Raw genomic sequence first — 22,570 nt, 5'->3', positions numbered from 1 at the left:
GTGGCAGTGAGAAGAAGGTCATTGAAAAAAGAGAATTAATATGAGAGGCTAGCTCATTTGCTCACATTTAAATACAGATCCACACAATGCTCTACCACCACTGCTGCCAGGACTGGATTGCACTCCAAAAGCCTTCCAGCCCCCACTCCCACCCTCCCATTTATAACTCTGCCACCACAGACACAAACAAGTATAGCAACATAGAGGAATTCGCAGAGGGATCCAAGATCAATGCAGGCAAAAGTCAGCAGGATGATGGGTTTTGGAATTGAAAGAACACAAACTGGATGGCAAATTGATAGACCCCCAAAAGGGCCAAAGCTTTAAAAGGAAAAGAACCCCCAAATAGGGTTTTATGGGTGGATTTCGAGCCCAAATACCTCTGAAGAACAAATTAAAGAATATTTTGGAGCCTTTTCAGGAGATTGAAAATATTGAACTTCCCATGATACCAAAAAAAAAAAAAAAAAGAAAAAAAAAAAAGAAAGAAAGAAAGAAAAAGGAAAGAAGAGGATTTTGTTTCATCACTAAACAGATGAAGAGCCAGTAAAGAAATTGTTAGAGTGCAGGTTATCACCAAATTGGTTCTGGGAAGTGTGAAACCAAGTTGCACAACCCAAAGAGGTATATAGGCAGCAAAAGCAACAATGAAAAGGAGGAAGAGGTGCCACAGCTGGTGGACCAGATGGTAGTAGGGGTTGTGGACGAAATTAGGACCAAAACTGGAACCAAGGATTTAATAACTATTATGATCAAGGATATGGAAATTACAATTTCCTAAGTGCCTATGGTGGGGATCAAAGCTATAGGGACTATCATGGCTATGAATATAATGGGTATAACTATGGGAACTATGGATGTGGACAGGGATATGCAGACCACAGTTTGGCCAAGAGAGCACTTATGGCAAGGCCTCTCAAGGGGTTGGGAGTCACCAAAATAAGTGCCAGACATAGGAGGATGTTGGTGAAAACAGTGGAACTTTACTGCAGGCTGTGTGTCACCCTGACCACATCTATGTCTGGGAATCACATGTTGCAGGCAGAGGGGAAGGCATACACCAGAAAATGCTGTCCTGTGGAGGAGACTGCTAAAAGTAACCCATCTCGCAGGATGACACTGAAGATTGGTCTTCTGTTGATCTAAGATGATTATTTTGTAAAAGACTTTCTAGTGTACAAGACACAACTGTGTCCAACTGTATATGGGCACCAATTAGTCTTCTCTGTTTTTACTTTGTCTTCTGCTGTGTGATGACTTGATGTAGATTTGTTTACAAATTTCATTTGTATAAACATAGTATTTCTTTGTATAACATGACTTCATGTTAAACATCAAATAAATGCTTCCTTATGTGGAAAAAAAAAATGTGAGGCTAATCTATATTGATTTGACCAGAATTCCCACACAGAATAAAAGGCTAAGGGAAAAAAATTAAGGAATAAAGGAAGTGAGGAGTTTGAGCCAACTCACAAGAAAAGACATGTAAAACATAAGGTTAAAAGTTAAAGAGACATTTATTTGAATCCTCAGCCTAACCCTAGTCCCAACAGATGATATCATCCTAAAAACAGAAGATGTAAAGCAACAAGTATTTAAAACCTACAAAGTGCTCACCACAAAAGGTACAATCAGGGTCCATAAAACAGTGTGTAAAACTATAAATATTGTGAAAAGAAAAAATCTGTAAAAATAGGATAAATCAATGGGAAACTTCGGGTTGTATCTTGGAATGAAAGAGTGGTCAGATTAAGAACCAAAGGCAAGAAGGGTAAGGGGACTGAACGACAGATTGGGAAACTCTCATTAGAAAGGATAGGACTTATCAAGCCATTCCACTTATTCATACTGTCATACCTTTCATTCTATCAAGAGAACATGTAGTCCATTGACATATAACTCCTGTAAGCCCCAATAGAGTAAACAAGGCAAACCGACGAGAACCACTAGAAGAAAGAGGCTCAGCAACAATCCACACAGAATCACTGAGTCTTCATATTTCAGTAATGAAAAGGTAAATAAAACACTTCTGGGTTTCCAGTACACCTTGTAAGAGGCTGAAAGTTGGGGCACCTGGGTGGCTCAGTTGGTTAAGTATCTGCCTTAGGCACAGGTTATGCTCTCAGGGTCTTGGGTCAAGTCCCACATGTGGCTCCCTACTCATCAAGGAGCTTGCTTCTCTCTCTCCCTCTGCCTCTCCCTCTGCTCACCCATGCTCTCTCTTTCTCAAATAAATAAAATCCAAAAAAAAAAACCCAGAAGCTGAAAATTGTTACTCCAAGTTAACAACAAATTAAAAAAAAAAAAAAATGAACAAACTGAAAAATCAACAACTCTTAGACCCAAAAGAGAACTGAGGTCACAGGGCAAAATGTTGCTCCCCAAATTGGAGAGACCAATAGCGAATACAGAGAATCACAATTTACTGGAGTAACAAACTGTGGAACCCAGTAGCAGGGTAAGGAAACCTGAATTGCTGGCACTCAATGTAGATAACTCTGAGAGTTAAAAACTCAAGGGGGACCCAGTCATTGGAGGCTCCCACACATTTCTTAGATTTAACTCCTGGATCTCTATCACATTCTCACAGTGAATATCAGAGAAAAATCAATATCCTTCCTTCTCTACCATGTTGTTGGCAGAGGAAGGGAAAAAGGAACCACATGGAAATATACCAGAGCATTCTGTTCTTAGCAAAGTCTGTCTTTAGAAGGTACTATTGAATCACAGCCTCACCTGCTGTGGTTTTATCAGAGCCTAACTCGCTAGCCTGGGGGAGGGGAAAGACCCACCTCAAGCCTCCTCTAGCCATCCTGTTTCAGTTAAGGGTATGGAGGGAGGAGGGCTGAGAAGCACATTTGAGGCTCACAGTCCAAAGGCACAGGGATACTAAAAGACTAAAAGAGACTAGATCATAGGATTATGAAACACTTTCCTTCCCCTTCACCTTATCATCATATTACTAAAGGTCTATAGATATTTATAGCAGTGCCTTTTACCTTGTACATCATGTCCAGCTACCAAGAAAAAAATCACAAGGTATACTAAAAAGCAAAAAACATAGGTGAAAGAGACAGAGAGAGCCTCAGAACCAGGCTCAGATACAGAAGGAATGTTGGAATTATCAGATCAGGAATTTAAAATAGCTATCATTAATATGCTAAGGGCTCTGATAAGTAGACAGCATGCAAGAACAGATGGGCAATATAAGCAGAGAGATGGAAATTCCAGGAAAGCACCAAAAAGAAATGCTAGAGATAAAAAACACTGTAACAAAAACGAATAATGCCTTTGTTGGACTTATTAGTAGACTGGCCACAGCTGAAAAGAGAATCTCTGAGTTTAAAGATATTTCAGTAGAAACCTCCAAAACTGAAAAGCAAAGAGAAAAAAGACTGAAAAAAAAAAATAAAAAGAACAAAATATCCAAGAACTGGGCACAAAAGATGTAACATATGCATAATGGGAACACTAGAAGAAATGAACAGAAGAAATATTTGAAACATAATGACTAAGAACTTGCCCCAAATTAATGTCAGACACCAATTCACAGATCCAGGATGCTCAGAGATTACCAAACAGGATAAATTCCTCCCCAAAAACGACACCTAGTTATATCATTTTCAAACTACAGAAAATCCTGAAAGAAGCCAGAGGATAACAATATGTTACCCACGGGGCGCCTGGGTGGCTCAGTGGATTAAAGCCTCTGCCTTCGGCTCAGGTCATGATCCCAGGGTCCTGGGATCGAGCCCCGCATTGGGCTCTCTGCTCAGCGGGGAGCCTGCTTCCTCCTCTCTCTCTGCCGGTCTCTCTACCTACTTGTGATCTCTATCTGTCAAATGAATAAATTAAAAAAATCTTAAAAAAAAAAAAAAGAATATGTTACCCACAGAGGAGCAAAGATAAGAATGATATCTGACTTCTCAGAAACCACGCATGTAAGGAGAAAGTGGAGTGAAATGTTTAAAGCGTTGATGGAAAAACCCACCAACTTAAAATTCTGTAGCCTACGAAATTATCCTTCAAAAACGAAGAAATAAAGACTTTCTCAAACAAACAAAAATTTAAGGAATTCATTGCCAGTAGAACTGCCTTGCAAGAAAATTTAAAAGAGGTTCTTCAGAGAGAAGGAAAATAATATATGTCAGACAGTTGTATCTATATAAAGAAAGGAAGAGCAATGGAGAAGTAAGTGAAGGAAAAATAAAATTTTTTATCTTTCTTCTCACTGTTGTTAACAGAGAACAGTTTGTTCACAATAATAACAACACTGAAGGGGCACCGGGGTAGCTCAATCGGTTAAGTGTCTGCCTTTGGCTCAGGTCATGATCCCAAGGTTCTGGGATTCAGCCCCGCATCACACTCCCTGCTCAGTGAGGAGTCTGCTTCTCCCTCTGCCTTTCCCCACTGCTCATGTGTTCTCTCTCTCTCAAAAATAAATAAAGTCTTAAAAAATAACAACAACACTGGATTCAACATATATGCTTATATATGTATACTTATATATAAGTAAAATGAATGGCAAGAAAGATACAAGGGACAGGAGGAAGAAATTTGTATTATTTTGTTATGATAAAGTATATATACTTTATATAAAGTATACCCATGAAGAGGTATAGTATTATCTGAAAGTAGACTTGGATTAGTTGTAAATATACACTGCAAATTCTAAGGCAAACACTGAAAAAGAAAGCAAAAGAGAAGTATAACTGATATGCTAAGAAAGGAGTGAAAATGGAATCATAAACCAGTCAGTTAAAGCCACAAAAGGCAGAAAAGGGACAACAAATAGAAAATAGTAACAAATGTGGTAGCTATTAATCCAACTATACCAATAATCACTTTGAATGTCAATAGTCTGAATGCACCAATTAAAAGAGATTGTCAAAGTGGATCAAAAAACATGACCCAGGAGGGGCATGATGGCAGCAAAATGGCAATATAGAAATTTCTAGCACTTATTTCCTCCTAAAAGCATCAATCTGGACAGTTGCTCATGTATGAAAATACCTTCGCAAGAGCTGAGAATTCCAGGTGATAGAATACAGAATCTGGGTGAAGCACAGAAGTATGAAAAGACGTACTGAGGATGATAGAAAACAGATTTACATTGTTTCCATCACCCATCCGCTAAGCCTGAACAGCCTAGGCCAAGAGACAGACCCTCCCCATAGCAAAAGGCAAGTAAAGTGACTACACAATTTCACCGAGGCCCAGCCCCAACAAACCTCTGCTGCCTTAGGTAGCTCTCTATAGGCTCCCACAAACCCAAGTCCCCAGATTACTCCAGTGCCTTTAGGCTCCCATGGCCCCAGGGGACTCCCTTGGCTCTAGACTTCCACAGAGGATTCTACAAACCCAGGCCTCTAGCTCATCTGGGTGCTACCCAGCTCCAGTGGCCCCAGAAGGCTTCCATGGCCCTAGATTCCTGGAAGGATCCTGATAACCCAGACTCCTGGCACATCCTAGTACTAGCACTGTCCATGGCTCTGGGTAGTTCCTGTGGCCCCTGGCTCCCCAATAGTTCCCATGAACCCAGGCTCTGGGTGGGCACCCACAAACCCAGGCCCTTTGCTGGGCCCAGTACCAGGAAGAGTACCACAAACCGAGGCTTTCAGCCCACCCCAGCATCAGGCCAGCTCCTGTGGCCCCAGGCCCTTGCCAACCCCAGTGTTATGCTGGCTCCTGGGGATCTAGACTCTAGACAGCCTGCCACAGACCCAGGCTCCTAGCCTACCCCATCATCAGGCCAGCCTCCAGGGTCCTAGTCTTAAAGTTGGCTCCAAAGATCCAGGTTCATGGTCTGTATCAGCAGCAGTCTGGACCTGCAGAACTAAACTCCAGGCTGGTCACCAAGGCCTCAGGTGACAGAATGACTCCTGCAACCCTAGTACCAGGCTGGCTCCATGAAACCAGGTTCCTGCTCCATTCCAGTTCTAGATCAGCCCCTGCAGACTCAGATGACAGGCCCACCCCAGTGATCCTGGTAAGTGGCTGGCCTCTATGGGCATAAAAAGTGACCAGTATGTGAACAGAAATAATCTCTCTAAATAAAACAATAGGTTGTTTTGTGGGTTTAAGATTTGATTATTTGTCAGAGAGAGAGAATGGAGCAGGGGAGTGGCAGGCAGAGGGAAGAGCAGTCTCCCTGGTGAACAAGGAGGCCAACGCAGGATTCGATCCCAGGACTCTGGGATCATGACCTGAGCTGAAGGCAGATACTTAACCAACTGAGCCACCCAGGCATCCCACAATAGGTTATTTTATGTATACTTTCTGTGTCTGTGTACCGATCTCTCTCTCTCTCTCTCCAGGTTTCATATAAACAAACCCCTGTTGAATACTGATTGTATACAGGGCACTGAGCTAAATGCTAGCAACCAAAAATAGGGGCTCATAGTCTAGTGGGAAAGACATACATTGGGGGTAATTTTGCTCTTACAGATGGTATTAATTCAGTTTGTGGATAATCTGTAGGTTAGTGTTCCTATCAAAAAATGTATGGTAGACTGAATAATGACCTTCCTAAAATGTCCATGCTCTATTCCCAGAACCTTTGAACATGTTATCTTACATGACCAAAGGAACCTGGAAAAAAGTCCACAAAGCAAATGTGGGATTAAGTGAAGGATATTGAGATGGGGAGGTTATTCTGGATTACCCAGGTGGATCCAATCTATTCATATGAATCCTTAAGAGTGAAGAACCTTCCCAAATTGTGGTCAGAAGGAGAATGTGACTATGGAAGAAATGTCAGGGAGATGCAACATTCCTGGTTTTGAAGTGGAGAAAGGGGGTCACAAGTTAAGGAATGTGGGCAGCCTCTAGAAGCTGGAAAGGCAAGGACAGATTCTTCCCTAGAGCCTCCAGAAGAAACCGGCCCTGCTGACACCTTGACTTTAGCCCAAGGAGCAGGATTTTGGACTTCAGATCTCTGGAACTGTAAGATAATAAGTCTGTATCATTTTAAACCACAAAGTGCATGGTGATTTGTTATAGCAACAAGAGAAAATATAACATGCATATTGTCCCTGATGGTGTTGGACCCCAAAAGCCCACCAAGGTGAATTTCCTTGCAAGAAGAATAGCCATCTAGGGAGCCTCAGTGAATGCCTCTCTCCTAGAGCTGGGGAATTTCTGAGGAGGCAGAAGGTTCACTCACACTAAGGCTCACCTAGGTCATGGGCACATCCTGACTTCTGGCAGAGGATGGGGAGAGCTATTGAGGATGTCCCAATGCTATGATCGTGCCACTACTAAGTGATCTGGTCTGTAGGCCCAGGACAGGACTCAAACTCTAAGCGACTACATCACATTCGGGGGCTTACAGAGAAATTGTAACTCAAGGGTTGGTCAGGGTGAGGCTTATCAGCAGAGAGGGAACACTAGGAATGGTCACAGCTAACCTGGGTCTGTGGAGAAAGTGGAAATGAACTCCAGGCATACGATTCTTGAAGTTAAGCTAACTGGCTTCTGTAGGGACTTTGGTGACAGATGAGATCTATGTGGCCTACGAGCTCCCCAGGCACAACCCCTGCTTCTGTGTAGAATGTGAACACATGGTGGCTTTACAGCATGGCAAAGATGAGAGCACACAGGCAGTGATTTTAGGAGAGAAGGGTATTTGGGGGGATCCCAGATGGCAAGGCCTCAATCTTGGGGGCTACCCCGGCCGACAGAATTGGAAAGTGGCAGAAATGAAAGAATGTCAGGCTGTGCCTTTCCACTGAGAAGGCAGAGTTGGGGAAGAGTCTGCAAAGTAGTGAGAAAGGAAAGAGCCATCTGCTTAGCCAGCCAAGGCAGCTGAACCTATCCTGTGGGTTCTCCCTCCCATGCATAGGTCCCTCCTCTCCTGGGCAAGGTTACAGTGCCAGCAGTAACACTCCTCAGAGATGGTAGGGAGAGCTGCTACTGGTGAGATGTGGAATCATCCCTCAGACCCACCCAACTATCTGATTGACTTGGCGGGAGGAAAACAGGTTCTTATACAGGGTGCTGCTTTTCAGTCAATGGTAGCCTAACACCCAGGTCACACCTTCAAAAACAGAGTACAGTTGACCCTTGAACAACATGGGGTTCAGGGTGCCAAACCCTCACACAGTTGAAAATCTGTGCATAACTTTTGACTCCCTTAAAAGTTAACCTACTAGTAGCCTACTGCTGACTAGAAGCCTTACTGATAATATAAACAGTCAATTATGCACATTTTGCATATTATATGTATTATAAACTGTATTCTTATAATAAAGCTAGAGGAAAAGAAAATGTTATTAAGAAAATCATAAAATACATTTACAGTACTGTACTGTATTTTAAAAAAATCCGCATATAAGTGGACCCCCATAGTTGAAATCCATGTTGCTCAAGGATCAGCTGTATTTTATATCAACAGAATTGCCTCCTTTGCTGGAATGAGTGCCAATTAAACCCTTTGAGAATATGGAACGTATCCAAAAGGTTTGGATTTGCCAGTGCAACTAATAGTCTCCAACAGATAGCAGTTGGAAAGTTATGGTTGGAAGTTTATTCTCACGAGCTTGAAACAGTATTAAGGATCCTACATTTTGATTAGATAGAGCAGAGTGTACAAGTAAGCCAAATCAATCACAGGTGGGCATGGCGGGTATCTGATGCAATCCTGCAAAATACAGTAGGTAACAGACATTCACAGAGGACTACAGGAGTTGGAGCCCAAATTCCAACAACCAGTTCTGAAGTTGAGCCAAGGGCCTGAGGAAATAGGTGGGTATGGGAGGCCAGAGCAGGGTTCACATGTGGAACACCTTCTAGGAATTTAATCAAAAGATTACTTTCTTCTAGATAGTTGTTTTTTTAACAGAGCTAACAGGGAGCTATAAAGTGACTTTTGCTCAAGGGCATCCTAAAGGCCATGCCAGACGTTTGACAAACAGATGATAAGCATATCCCAGCTAGACATCTGACAAACATGTGATAAGCATATACATAGCATGATTAGCACCCATTAGTTCACACATCCTGCATTCGCCTACTCTTTCAAGCCTTAAGGCCTCACCTCTTCTGTATCTCTAGGAGAAATGTACATTGACTCTAAGATCACTTATATTTCCATGAGCTGATACTGCTCGGCTATCTACAGATTTTTATCTCTTTGTACATTCCTATTTCACTTTAATCTCCCTTGAGGGTTTTTTTGATCTAGAACCTACAGCAGGAGCTACAGAAGTATTCTTCTCCGTAATGGGCAGGAACTTTCTACACCTTGAATCTAGAGTGGGGCTTTAATAATATATGAGAATTTAGAAAAATGGTACAAAGCGTGCACCTGGGTAGCTCAGTGGGTTAAGCATCTGACTTTGGCTCAGGTCATGAGCAGAGCGTCTGGGGCTCTGCCTAGGATTGGCCCTGCATTTACCGTGGGCCCTGCCTCCTTCCCCCCCACCAACCTCCCCACATAGGTTTCTGCAAGGCCCTTCTGACCCACATCTGGTTCTGCCCTCAGTGGGAAGTCTGCTTCTCCTTCTCCCTCTGCCCCTTCCCCCACTTGTGGGTATGCACATGTGCTCTCTCTCTCTCTGTGTCAAATAAATAAATAGAATCTTTAAAAAAAAAAAAGACAGAAAGAAAAATGGTACAAATAACAACTTTAAAAGACTTTTAGAAGAAAATGTAGATGAATATCATTATGGCCTTAATGCAAGGGAGGATTTTTTTTTTTAAGACTTTTTTTTTATTTATCTGACAGACAGATCACAAGTAGGCAGAGAGGCAGGCAGAGAGAGACAGGAGGAGGCAGGCTCCCTGCTGAGCAGAGAGCCTGATGCGGGACTTGATCCAGGACCCTGAGATCATGACCTGAGCCTAAGGCAGAGGCTTTAACCACTGAGCCACCCAGGCGCCCCAAGAGAGGATTTTTTTAAATAAGACATGTAAACTATAAAGGAAAAGATTAGTAAAAACCCATATTTTAGAAAATAACATCTCTGCAGAAAGATAAGAGAAATTATGATTGTTTCTCCAAAACTGAAGCTTCCAGAGACTATGAAATGACTGCACTGGAATTGTTACAATACCCACACCACAGTAAATGTATTGGCTTCAATACTGAGCATGCCATGAAATCATCCATTTTCACCACCAACTTTCTGACGGGGATTTGATAATGGCACTATGGTGAAGAAATGGTGTGTATACACAAGACACAAAGACAATGATCAGTTTTGCTTTGTTTTGCTTTTCTCTACAAAGGACAAAAAAAAAAGGGTTTCACATAAGGACCGATGTCCTGATAGGAAAACAGCTATCACAATGGATTTCTGAAGGAAGTTGCCAGACTCAATGTGCCCTTTTTCCTAGAGCACTGAGACTCTAGAAAAATCTTCTGCTCTCCTCTCAAATATTCTTGCCCGCCCTTGAAACAGGTTTATGTTTAGTTTATAAACAGGTTTAGTTTATTCCCTAAATGAGTAGCTCTTAAATAGTAATTGGCATTAGAATCATCTGCAGAGTTAATTATCATATGGTTTCACTTATTTGTGGAGCATAACAAATAGCATGGAGGACATGGGGAGTTAGGAGAAGGCATTTGGGGGAAATTGGAAGGGGAGGTGAACAATGAGAGACTATGGACTCTGAAAAACAATCTTAAGGGTTTGAAGAGGTGGGGGGGTGGGAGGTTGGGGGGACCAGGTGGTGGGTATTAGAGAGGGCACGGACTGCATGGAGCACTGGGTGTGGTACAAAAAACAATGAATACTGTTATGCTGAAAATAAATAAAAGAAAAAAAAAAGAATCATCTGCAGAATCTAGAAAAAAAAAAATTCACATCTTGGACCCGATCACAGTGATGTTGATTAGTAAGTCTGGCTGCGGTCCTGGCATCTACATTTTTAAAATTTATATTCCCCAAGTGATTCTGGTGTGAAGCCCTGACTGAGACCTACTCGTACAGACCTTTGGACTCCGGACTATGACTAAGCATTTTGTTTTTTACTACTCTGTACCTCAATCCTTACGACTGATCCCTGCTCTTATGTTCCTCCAACTAGTTGCTCACTTCATTCTCCATGTCCTCAATCAGTAACCCATACTTACATGCAAATCATATTAACAAATAATGTATACAGCAAGCAGGTAGCCAGTTAGTACCAACTCACTGGCTTTTAATAAAGAATTGGGAAGACTGAGAAGATGAGAAAATACTGAGAAAGAGGAAAAATGACAGAGTGATTAACAGCACATCAAGATTGAGGCCTAAAAGAGGAAGCAATGGATCAGCTCTTGTCAGATGGGAGGAAGCTTATAAAGGCTAGTCTTCCTCCCTTCCTCCTTTTACAGAATATTACCTGTAGCATAATCTCTGCACCAGCTGTCTCCTTCCCAACAGCTTCCCTAACGGTTGTCTAATCTCAGTGGGACCGATACAAAAGTTCTCTTATTTCTCTTTCCAGGAGTGAAGGAGATAAATTTCTCTTCCTCTGGTTATTTGTAATTACTTCCACTAATACGCTACATTTTTTGAAATGTCTAGCTACTCCCATGAAGTCTCTTTCTTCTTCAACCTCCACACAAGTTAAACACTCTGTAACAGACGTCATCTTCCTTTCCTGCTTACCACCTTCTGGAGTTAGCACAGGAATTTTGGACATATTGTACTCTGTAATTTTTGACACAGATGGTTGGATAAGCAAGATTACAGTGGTCAAAAAGAGGTATTCAGGGACATGCTTCTTCACTGGTATCATTACTTGTAGTTTGAAGATTTCTAAAAACTGTTTCAATTGCCCTCAGGGATAAACTTTTGCCTCTAAAATAAACAGTTCCATTCACTACGGCAAATATTGGGCTTGAACACTTAATATTAGTTCTTGGTTTGACAAAGACTGTTATGTTTAAAGAAAAAAAAAACAGTCCTTGACTAGATACTGAGGCAACATAGGAAATGAAATTTCTAAGAACCTTCTAGGAATTTTATCAAATTTTAACACTATTATAAACATCTTGTTTCTAAAATATTTGAGGATAATAAACACAGGTATGTGGGTTTGAGTTAGGCCATTAAAACAAAGAAGCCAGGTTTGTGGATATAGTTAATCATGCTGTTAGCTATAGAAGCCTGGATAGCAAGTAATAACTGCACTAAGAAGCTTACTTTTACCAACTTTATTCTCCAAGAACAGCCATCCCCAAATTTAGTGGCCAGGCCTCTTTCAGCTTGGTTCCTAACTAAGTTTTGGAATTCTTGGGACATTTAAATACTTGTGGAATTAAATACTGGGACACTATTTATCATATTTAATCTATATCATAACCAAAGATGATACTCCCGTGACGGATCGTGTTTCAGCCACTGTCAGTCACAAAAATGATCTGGTTCCTCTGCTGCCACACAGACTTGAGTTCTGATCCTTCTCTTTGTCAGTTATTTTGGTTGATAGTTGAAAGAAGTACAATAAAAGCAGGTATTTCCTTTCTAAGTGATTCTCTAACTACAGAAACTTTACAAACTTGCTTATCTGGCATTCCAAGAGTTGGCAGGTCAACAAATATGTATCAAGTGCCTACTGCGTGCCAAGCACTGTTCCAGGCACCGAGGGTACTAGGGAAATCAGCACAGATAGAGCACCCACCCATTCAAAAAGAGAAGGGAACTAGAACTCCTGACATACATACTCCACTGGAAGAATGCTTCTGTAGTCTGTGCTTACTTGTTTGCTGAGGATGTGTTAGACTTCTTTTGAGCTAGCTATTTACTCAAAAGTTCTATCCGTGTATTAACTAGAGTCAGCCAAAGAACTTCTTACTCCAAAGTCAAAGTTAAATCTGAAGTTCTTTCCTCTTCCTCTTTATAGAACTTTACAACATTGACTAGTTTTATAGTTCTTCATCTTAGAGATTACTTAAATTACAAAGTGCTTACACATTTATGAGTCTTTCTTTAAGAATAGCCTATAAAATAAATTTTGTCTGTGAGCACATTTTTAAGTGCGCAAACTAGCAGTAAAACCAGGAGTGTGGGGTTTTTTTTTTTTTTTTTGGTCTTTCATTTTCATGTTTCTGATCTTTAACCCCTTTCAAAAAAAAAATGTGGTCAAAACAAAACCACAAATATAGAAGCTAAATCCTGAAATAAATTAGATGGGCCCCCAAGGCCATCATGCTTCTACTGTATGATTTCTGCGCCGTATCTTACCCAAGTCGTTTAACTTTCAGTTTCATAATCTAATAACTCTGGTTTCATTGTTTTTCTACTTAACTTCTTAAATGCTTGCCCAGATAAAAGCTTCTGCCTATTTAGCCACATTTGAGCCTTACCAAAGGTCAATAAGATCAATAACAAGGGGAGATCTTTAGATTCCACTTTCCTTCACTGCTTTGTAAAAATATACATATTAATTTTTGCACTTACCAGTTTATTATAAAAGGATATGATAAAGGATACAGATGAACATCCAGATGGAAGAGATGCAGAGGACAAGGTATGTGGGAAGAAGTGCCAAGCTGTCATGCCCTCTCTGGGGAGGCCGCTCTTTTAGCCTCTCCATGTGTTCACCAACCTGGAAGCATCAACTTGCTGCCTTATAATAATGAAACTCTGTAAGAATATTTTAATAGCAGATTGAAAGAGGGGTAGTAATTATTTACAAAAACACAAACACACATCCATATATATATATATTTTATATTTATATTAAAAGGTAATTTTTAGGGCTTTATCTTCAGGGACTAGAAATGCAATTATTTAATTATAGCATTTAAAGTAACCCCCCCAAAAAAACCCCCACAATTTGGGAGGATATTTATTTATTTAGTTAGTTAGTTTTAAAGATTTTATTTATTTATTTATTTGACACAGAGAAAGGGATAATGAGAGAGAGAGAGAGAGCACAAGCAGGGGGAGTGGCATGTAGGCAGAAGGAGTGGGAGAAGCAGGCTCCCTGCCGAGCAAGGAGCCCAACGTGGGGTTCAATCCCAGGGCCCTGGGATCATGACTTGAGCCGAAGGCAGACACTTAACTGACTGAGCCACCCAGTCACCCCAGGAGAATATTTAAGCAAGGCTATAAACCTAGGCCAAGTGAAAAGCTGGAAAAAATAAGAAATCCAGCTACTCTAAAAAAGCTATCCCACAGTTGCTTATATCAAATAGATCTCATTGAACAAAAGTATGTTTCATCATCCTGATAGCTAATAGGCAATTATGTTTTAGTCAATCATTCAAAAGCCATTTACAGAACAACTAAGGATACAAAGATCAACCTTGTAAAGAATTAGCCTTAGCCTTGTATAAATTCATACATTGCATGGTATCAATGCCCTTAAATTGTTCTATTTTATGGGTGGATTTTGTATATCTACCTAGTTTATATACAGTAGTGACTTTTAAATTTGTTTTAGAAAAATACTTGCTATTAGACATTATTCACCATTTCCACATAACCAAATATATACTTTATGACTTATTTTAAGCTTTTGCTTGATAAAAATTAGTGTACTTTTTTGGGGTAGAAATTTTGGGAGCTATTCTTCAAAGGAAAAAATCATGTGTATTTTTACTACTCAGGGATATTTGCTGTTGGCATTTCCTTCTAGAATTTTTTTCTATACATTTGATTTCAAGTAACAGAAAACCCAATTCAAACTTGTTTAAACAATAAAGAAAACTGATTGGCTCACATGAATGAAAAGTCCACAGGCTTCAGGCCAGTCATGGCTTCAGATGAAGCTTGATTTTATAACTCAATTTGTCATCAAGGACCTGTTTACTTTCTTCTCTCCACTCGGCTTCTGTGGTGTCTGCATCATTCTAAGACTGGCTCCTCTCATGGCCCAAGATGGCTGCCAGCATCTTCCCCTGTCCAGCAAGCAAGAGAACATCAGCATTCTCAGCAAAAGTCCTAAGAGTCATGCTTCAAACTACTTTAAAGCCAGTGCCCACCCTGACTGAATCACTGGGGCCAAAGGGAGGGAATGTACTTATTGGATAGCCAACATTAGTTACATCACCTCTGAAGGCAGAGTGAAGTCAACTTCTCTGGAATCATATGTATCCCTAAGGAGAAACTGGTGCTGTTGGAAACGTGATGGGGAGTTTTAAAGAAACTAAATATTTTTAAAGAAATATTAGATATGTGTCTTCTTCTTTGCTGATCTTTGATTAGACTCTCTGGATGGCCCAGAGTGCTACCTTTACAAGGAAAATCATGCTTAGAATTTCAATAGGGAATACTTGATAGGTATTAAAAGTTATATAGATCTAGGTGTATGGTTTAAAATGTTAATTACATGTTATTAGTTTAAAAGGTTAGGGATGCCTGGGTGGCTCAGTCAGTTAAAGCATCTGCCTTTGGCTCAGGTCATGATCCTGGGGTCCTGGGATTGAGTCCCACGTCTGGCTCGTTGCTCAGTGAGGAGCCTGCTTCTTCCTTCTGCCTGCTGCTCCCCCTGCTTGTACTCTTTCTCTGACAATTATATAAATAAAATCCTTTAAAAAATTAAAATTTAAAACGTTATTAAAACCATGTATATAAAAAATCATATGTATTATATGATCCTATTTTTCTTAATCTACATATGCATGGAAAAAAGATACATACATAGTAGAATGTTAACTGAAGTTATCTGTAGGTGTTGTGACTTTTCACTTTCTTCATTCCTTTTTCTATTACCTGAATACTTTGTAATTATTTATTACTTTAATAATCAGAAAAAAACCCCAAACATTAGAACTACATAAATTGGAAAAAAAGTACAGTTCACCAGGAATCGATAACATATCCCACTGCCTCAAGCATGTACCCTACACAACCCTTGCCATTATACAAACCGCTTGGTTTATTCCTCCTGTCAATCTTTACCAGCTGGAATTGAGGGAAATGAAGGTATCAATGTGTATGAAGGTCCAGGTCCTGTTCATTTACAAGTTAAGATTAATATATAGCTTTTCTCCATTAGTTTGAATAACTTTTAGCTTTTCTTCCCTTTTTTCAGTTAATAATATATGTAGATCAGCATTTCACAGACTGATTAGCAGATATGATAGTGAAATTAAATGGTTTTCTTAAGGCAGTCACCAGTAATTACCTAAGAATTACTTTTTAATGAGGTCTTTCATCTCTGTATACACTTTGTTCCTACAATTTCCCCCCAAAACCTGCTCTTCTCAGGAAACTTATCCACTCCATACAGATATCTCCAACCTCATCTATAGCTGTATTCTTTCTCTCTCTTGAGCTTCTGTTTTCTTTCTAGGTGTCTATCAGAAATCTCTATTTACATGTGCTGATACCTTCAGGAACAGTTAATCCACAGGAGAATGAGTATTTATATTCCCAATCTCTTACACCAATTAGTTGGGTGTTCTTAGATCAACTGCTGAATCTCCAGGACCACACATGGTGAGGACGATGACAACTCCTTCAAGAAATGAGGCTGAGGGGCTCCTGGGTGGCTCAGTTGGTTAAGCTTCTGCCTTTGGCTCAGATCATGATCCTGGGGTCCTAAAATTGAGTCCCATATCAGGCTCCCTGCTCAGCAGGGAGTCTGGTTCTCTCTCTCCCTCTGCCCCTATTCCCTGCTCATTCTCTCTCTCTCAGATGGATGAATAAAATCTTTAAAAAAAGAAAGAGACTGAATTAGATAATTTATCAAGATTTTAGATTCTAGACCTAAAATCAAATTCATTATTTTCTTGTAACTGCTTCTCTCATTTGAACTATTTCTTCCTTTCATCTTTGATTAATAGAATGATAGAAAATAATCGGACTATAGAACTAGGAAGGCTGTTAGAGGTTGTCTAGTTAAATTCCCTCTCCTTACTGTAATGGAGTAAGGACTTTAGTTCATTACCTCCTTCATCTTCTTTGGCCCTATCAGTAATCCAGTCCCATCAGCTCTTCTTTTATAATGTCTCTCATGCTGTTTCCACTTTTTTCATTATCATCACTCCAAAGTACATATGTCTTCATTTCCTAGTGTCTAGGTTCTTCCCAAAGTCATGGGCTTTTCTTGCCTCCAGTCTCTTTTTCAACTTATCCTGGGAAAACTTCCAGATTACATATCCAAAAACAATGTAATCATTATGACACATTCCCGTCAAAACATATTTAATGGTTTTACTGTGGTCAGAGGATATGGCAAGGCCCAAACTCTAAAAAGTCTAACCTAAAGAACCTCCTAGAGGCTGACCTTAACTTACCTTTCCAAGTATATCTTCACGTATTCTCCTAAACGTCAAAATTCAGAATTTCTTTAAATGAACAAAACTTCATGCTTTCTAAACAGAAATCTTTTTGGCTTTGAGATAATACACTCAAAAGAATAAAAAAAAGTAGCCGGTTTCAAGAGGGAAAAAAGAAGGCAGTTAAGAGTGAAGATGGGGAATAAAGGTGAAGTGAGAACAGGAATAGAATGCATGACTTTTCTGTAGTTTTTCTCTGCTCATTTTTTCTCCCGCTTTTTAGAAACTTTAACCTTAGCTTACTGTGATTTTTCAAAGTATACATTTTTGTATCTTTGCACAAAAACTAAGATGATAGAAACACATCTGAGGTTGTCAGACCAAAAAAAAAAAAAAAAAAAAAGGAAAGAAAAAATAGTTGGATGCAAGGCAAAATAGGCAAAATAGAGGCTTTACAAAGGACAGATGCCTGTGGAGATATTAAGTGGAATCATATCATAAACACCTTGAATTTGACATAATTTTGATTCCAAGAGATTAATACAAATAGTTTCTTCGGGTTTCAAAATGGAGCTCTAAATTTGGGACCTCTTCATTGCAAGCTCAGAAGTATTCCACCAATATAACAAATTTCTTCTCAGAACACTTAGAGGATAAACATGTAGTTTCCCCCACAACAGAGACACAAGTAGTCAGGGACTAGGCGCTTATTCTATCCAAATCAGGCATAGTGCACAGGCTTTATAGACATTTTAGTCCCTGATTTTGGAAGGTCAAGGCCACACTCCCTTGGGAAAGAGGGAAAGCAGGATTCTGGCCCAGATCTGATTTTTAAACTCTGCGCTATCAAACGACTAGTCAAACCCACATATGAATTAGCGGATCACAAAAGGTTGGGCGTTAGGCAGCAAAACGAGAGGCTTCCGCGTCTGAATTTAGGGCGAGGAAAACGAGACTGGAAATGCCCCCACAGCAGCCGCCATTTTGCGAGAGCTGGGCCGCCGGAAGTCAAGCCTCCAGATTCTCGCGGCCTGGAGGCGGAGCCGGGGACCCGGTATCCCCCACATCTCCACGAGGGCGGATTCTGAGGGCGGGACTGGGGACCGCGCGGCTAGAAGCCTCGCGGCGGGGGCGGAGCCTGAGGCGGAGCCGAGGACAGGCGCTCGGAGGTTCGAGGAGGGGGGCGGGGTCTGAAGGCGGGACAAGGGGCCACGAAGCTCTGAGGTTCCCGGGGCGGGGCAGCTTGAAGACTCGAGACTGGGGGCGGGGCCTAAAGGCGAGGCGGGGCGGGTGGGGCGGGGCCGCGCGGCCGGCGCGGGGAGGAGCTGACCTGAGCACTGCACTCCCGCACCTCACTTTCTCGGAACGTGACAGAGCTGCTGTAGTCAGCCTCCAGCAGCCCGCAGCTCTCGGTGAAGAGGGCTGGGGTGGGAGATGACGGTGATTTCCTCCCTGCTTGGCCCAACACGAGCATCGACTCCCCTCTCGCTGCCCCGGGGCTGCAGACGTAGCAGGTGAGATGGGGCCCCGGGGGCGCGGACCTGCCCCGCCCTGGCTCGGCCTTGGGTACCCTTGGTGCCCCCATCCCCGCCTCTCAGGTCTGGGCAGGTGGGCAGTGCCCCGCCCTTGGCACCCCGGCGTGCAGTCCACTGCCTGCTCCTGCCCCGCTTTTAGGACCTCCGGAGCCACCCAGAAAGACTTAATGTAGGGGAAGGGACCACTTGTCCCCTCCAGTTGCAGAACAGCCATACCCCAGTTTGAGGAGAGCCTCATTGCTTGTATGTCCACGCTGACATTCTCGGATTCTTCCTTTTATCCCGAGGGGGTGGCCTCAGTGTCTGCCCTCCTGGGAGCTTCTACGTGGGTACCTAGAGCGCTACACCAAATTTTCTTCCTTACCCCTTTTTGGAGCATGTCGGATACCATGACGTTGTGATTCCCATGCCCTGGGGAAGCTGAGACCAACTTTTTAATCCCAGGCACAGACCTTAGTCTGCCTTTCCACTTCCACTGCTGTCTGCCTGGGCATTGGGTGGCAGCTGGTCTCTGGGCAGTCTGGTTAAGGACTTTCCACATCCTTATCTTAGAGGGCCAGAGTCTGTCCGTGCTGACAAGGGAAGAGGCAGTGTTCAGCACTCCCCACCCTAGGTCTCTAGGGAGGACATTTGGTCCTCTGCAAGTAGGTGGGAGTGGGCGGGTGGTGTGACTGTTGATGTTGAAGTGCTTTAATAGTATTATACTCTGTTATGCTTTTCCCACAGGATAATGGATATTGGGTGTTTCAAAGCTTTCTCTTTGAAATAAATCAGAACCCTCTTCCCCATTTTCACTTAACAATGGCAGTCGTTTACAGTTTCAGTGGTTCCTTGCAGTTATCTCAACCAACTATCAGTGGCTACAAGGGGGTTGTATATAGCATTTCTCCACTCCTCACCCCAGTGAGTGTGGCCAGGGAGCAGTCTTTTACTGTGAAAGGGCAACTTGCTTGTTCTTTTAGCAACTCTTGTTTTTAATGAGATGGAAGGACTGGATGTAATTTTTTAAAAACTTCCGTTGCTGTCCTCCTATTCATTTTCAAAGAATGCTTTAAAGATTTTTTTTTTTTTTTTTTTTTGACAGATAGATCACAAGCAGGCAGAGAGGCAGGCAGAGAGAGAGGAGGGAGCAGGCTCTGAGATCATGACCTGAGCGGAAGGCAGTGGCTTAACCCACTGAGCCACCCAGGCACCCCTCAAAGAATGCTTTAAAAAGTATATACTCTTCCCGTTGTGGCAGCGGGGGGTGGGGGCAGATGAAAAGCCTTTGTAAGTGCTTTTTTGGTTGTTTTAACCTTTCCTCTGTTAGCAAGTATTGCTTTTATGATGTTGAGGAACATTAAAAGAATCTTCCTGAGAAGGGGCAGATTACTTCTCAAAGTTTTTCTTTTAATTTTTGACTAACGTAAGGTTAATCCTGGGCAGTGCTACAACTATTTGACCATCACGTTGATGAAAATGAAGATCTCTCCCTTCCCAGCTAAAAACAACTTAAGATCAAACTGAATTTATTTGAACTCCACTTAGTTGTTTGGTATGAAATAAAAGCTAGAAACCTATGACCCATCCCATCTCTCTGTTTTAGTTGGAGAAATCTTTAATACCAAGTTTGAAGAATGGGCATAAGACAATGAATTATGTTTAATCTGTTGCCATTCTCATTATGGCCACACTTCTAATAGCAGTTGCTACCATTTCTTGAAGACCTACTCTGTGAAAAGCTCATATCCTCACAATATCCCTTTAAGAAGGTTTTCACTCTGGGGGCGCCTGGATGGCTCAGTGGTTAAAGCCTCTGCCTTCGGCTCCGGTCATGGTCCCAGGGTCCTGGGATCGAGCCCCACATCGAGCCCCACATCGAGCCCCACATCGGGCTCTCTGCTCAGCGGGGAGCCTGCTTCCCCCTCTCTCTCTGCTTACTTGTGATCTCAGTCTGTCAAATAAATAAATTTTTAAAAAATCTAAAAAAAAAAAAAAAAGGTTTTCACTCTCATTTTACAGTTGAAGAAGCTAAGGTTCAGAGAGGATATTTAACTTGCCCAAAGAGTTCATAAGTTATAAGTTCCCAAACTGGGTTCAGGTCTATTTGGCTCTTTTCAGTGAACAACCACTATTTTAGTTAAAACTGTTGGTTAAAAAATTATTGTAATACATTGATATGTGAGTGTAGTACAAATAAAGGGTAGTGAGCAGTATGAGTTACTGACATTCCAGGCAAACAAAGATAGGGAACTTTAAAGAAATAAGACTGGAGAAGTTTATCTCCTTATTCTTTAACATTGCCTCTTCAAGTCCACACCTGTTAGGGGCTCCAAATGTTTAACACCTTTCATCAGCTCCTTACTTCAACTAATGGTACCTGTCCCAACCATTAGCTTTCCCAGGATATAATTTGATGCTTATTTGGTAAACTTCAAGTGTGTGATTATTGTAGGTTTTGTGTATATTAACCACTCCTATCTAATCCTGGTAGAAAAATACTTGTCCTGATCCAGATTAAATGTACGGTTTTTAAATGGTTCAGTTTATATGAGGGTAGCCCAGAGAAAATTATCATACCCACACCCCATGTATCAGTTACTGCTGATCTCTGGTCTGCTGTCTGAGTCTTTTTTATGTCATGTGGGTGTTTGAAAACTTACCCCTTGGCATTGTAAATTTCAGGAATCACGGGCGCTTTTACTTTCTATATTATATAAGGCCACTTTAGATGATCAACCCTGAATAATCACTTAGAAATTGGCAATTGTCACCATATTAATTTCAAATTACTAATTAAAGCCGATTAGTTGCAAAGTTGCCCAAACCTCATATTTATTGTGTCCCTGGCAGCAAGAAGGGAGTCTGATAAGTATTGTAATGCTAGCATAAAGTATTTTCTTGCTTTAGCATTTTCTGAACATCTTTAGAACATTTCACAACACATTTTGTGTTCTTTAACATTTTATGTACAGCTTTAGGACATTTTAGAACACATTTTATGGTCTTGGGCCTGTTGCTATAGTGTAAAACTTAGAATACTTTATCATTCAGGAAAAAAAGCTTTCTGTCCATGAACTAGATAGTTCCTAAAAGAGAACATTGATCCACTAAAAGGTGAAAAGTTTAATATTTTAGTCATTAATCATTATTATATATATATGTATCATATATATACATAGTTATATAATTAGTTATATATAATAACTGTGTATTGTAGTAGTGCTTCCTGTGTGCCAGGCACCGTGCTGGGTGTTGGGGGTACAACAGTGAGCAAAAACATTCAGAGTCCCTACTTCAGTGGCACTTAAAGTCTAGTGAAAGAGATAGACATAAACCAAATAGTCATTCTAATGCATGGTATAATTATAAACTGAGAAAAATAGCCTACAGGTAAGGAACATGATTCTACTTGATAGAGACCTAGCTATGGGGTTAGTGAAGCCTTATGTGGTGAAGAAACTCCTGAACTATATGATTTAGAGGGTGAACACGTGGTATTATACAGACAGTGGCAAGTAAAGAAGGGAACATTTTACACTGAACTTCATGTACAAAGCCCCTGTGACACAAAGAGACTATGGAGCATTCAAGAAGGCAAATATATGAGGCTACTTTAAATGGAGCTAAGGGTAGCCTGGTGGTATTCCATCATCTTTTCTTTCATTCTCTTTTATGGGCTACCAAAAGTTGTATTTAACTTTTGTTAAGTGATTCCTTTGTGCCAGACATGATTATAAGGACTTAATCTCAAGTCCCCATGAGGTAGGTACTATCATTGCCATTTCACAGATGAGGAAAGTTACTGGATAAAGTTACTATGTGATATTCTACTATACTCTTCTTCCTGTCCTCTACTTGGGTATGACCACAGGCTAGACAGGACTGTCCTATC

At 41.2% G+C, this 22,570-nt stretch overlaps 1 protein-coding gene and 1 pseudogene across 2 annotated transcripts in view; both read left to right on the top strand.

The window, feature by feature from the left end:
• Nucleotides 1-86: 86 nt before the first annotated feature.
• On the top strand, nucleotides 87-956 carry LOC125095558 (heterogeneous nuclear ribonucleoprotein D-like; annotated as a pseudogene).
• A 17,543-nt stretch (nucleotides 957-18,499) lies between these two features.
• GPR155 (G protein-coupled receptor 155) overlaps nucleotides 18,500-22,570 on the top strand; it is a 42,261-nt gene continuing 38,190 nt past the window's right edge. The window contains exon 1 of one of the 2 annotated variants that reach the window (XM_047722207.1): nucleotides 18,500-18,675. The gene's annotated coding sequence lies outside the window, so the exon portion shown is untranslated. The remainder of the gene's footprint in view (nucleotides 18,676-22,570) is intronic. The other variant, XM_047722206.1, reaches the window with a different exon arrangement.

This window comes from Lutra lutra, chromosome 3 (assembly GCF_902655055.1).
Source record: "Lutra lutra chromosome 3, mLutLut1.2, whole genome shotgun sequence".
NCBI classification, from domain to species: Eukaryota; Metazoa; Chordata; class Mammalia; order Carnivora; family Mustelidae; genus Lutra; species Lutra lutra.
Note: the sequence above shows the minus strand (reverse complement) of the source record. Positions and strands in the feature narration are given on the sequence as shown.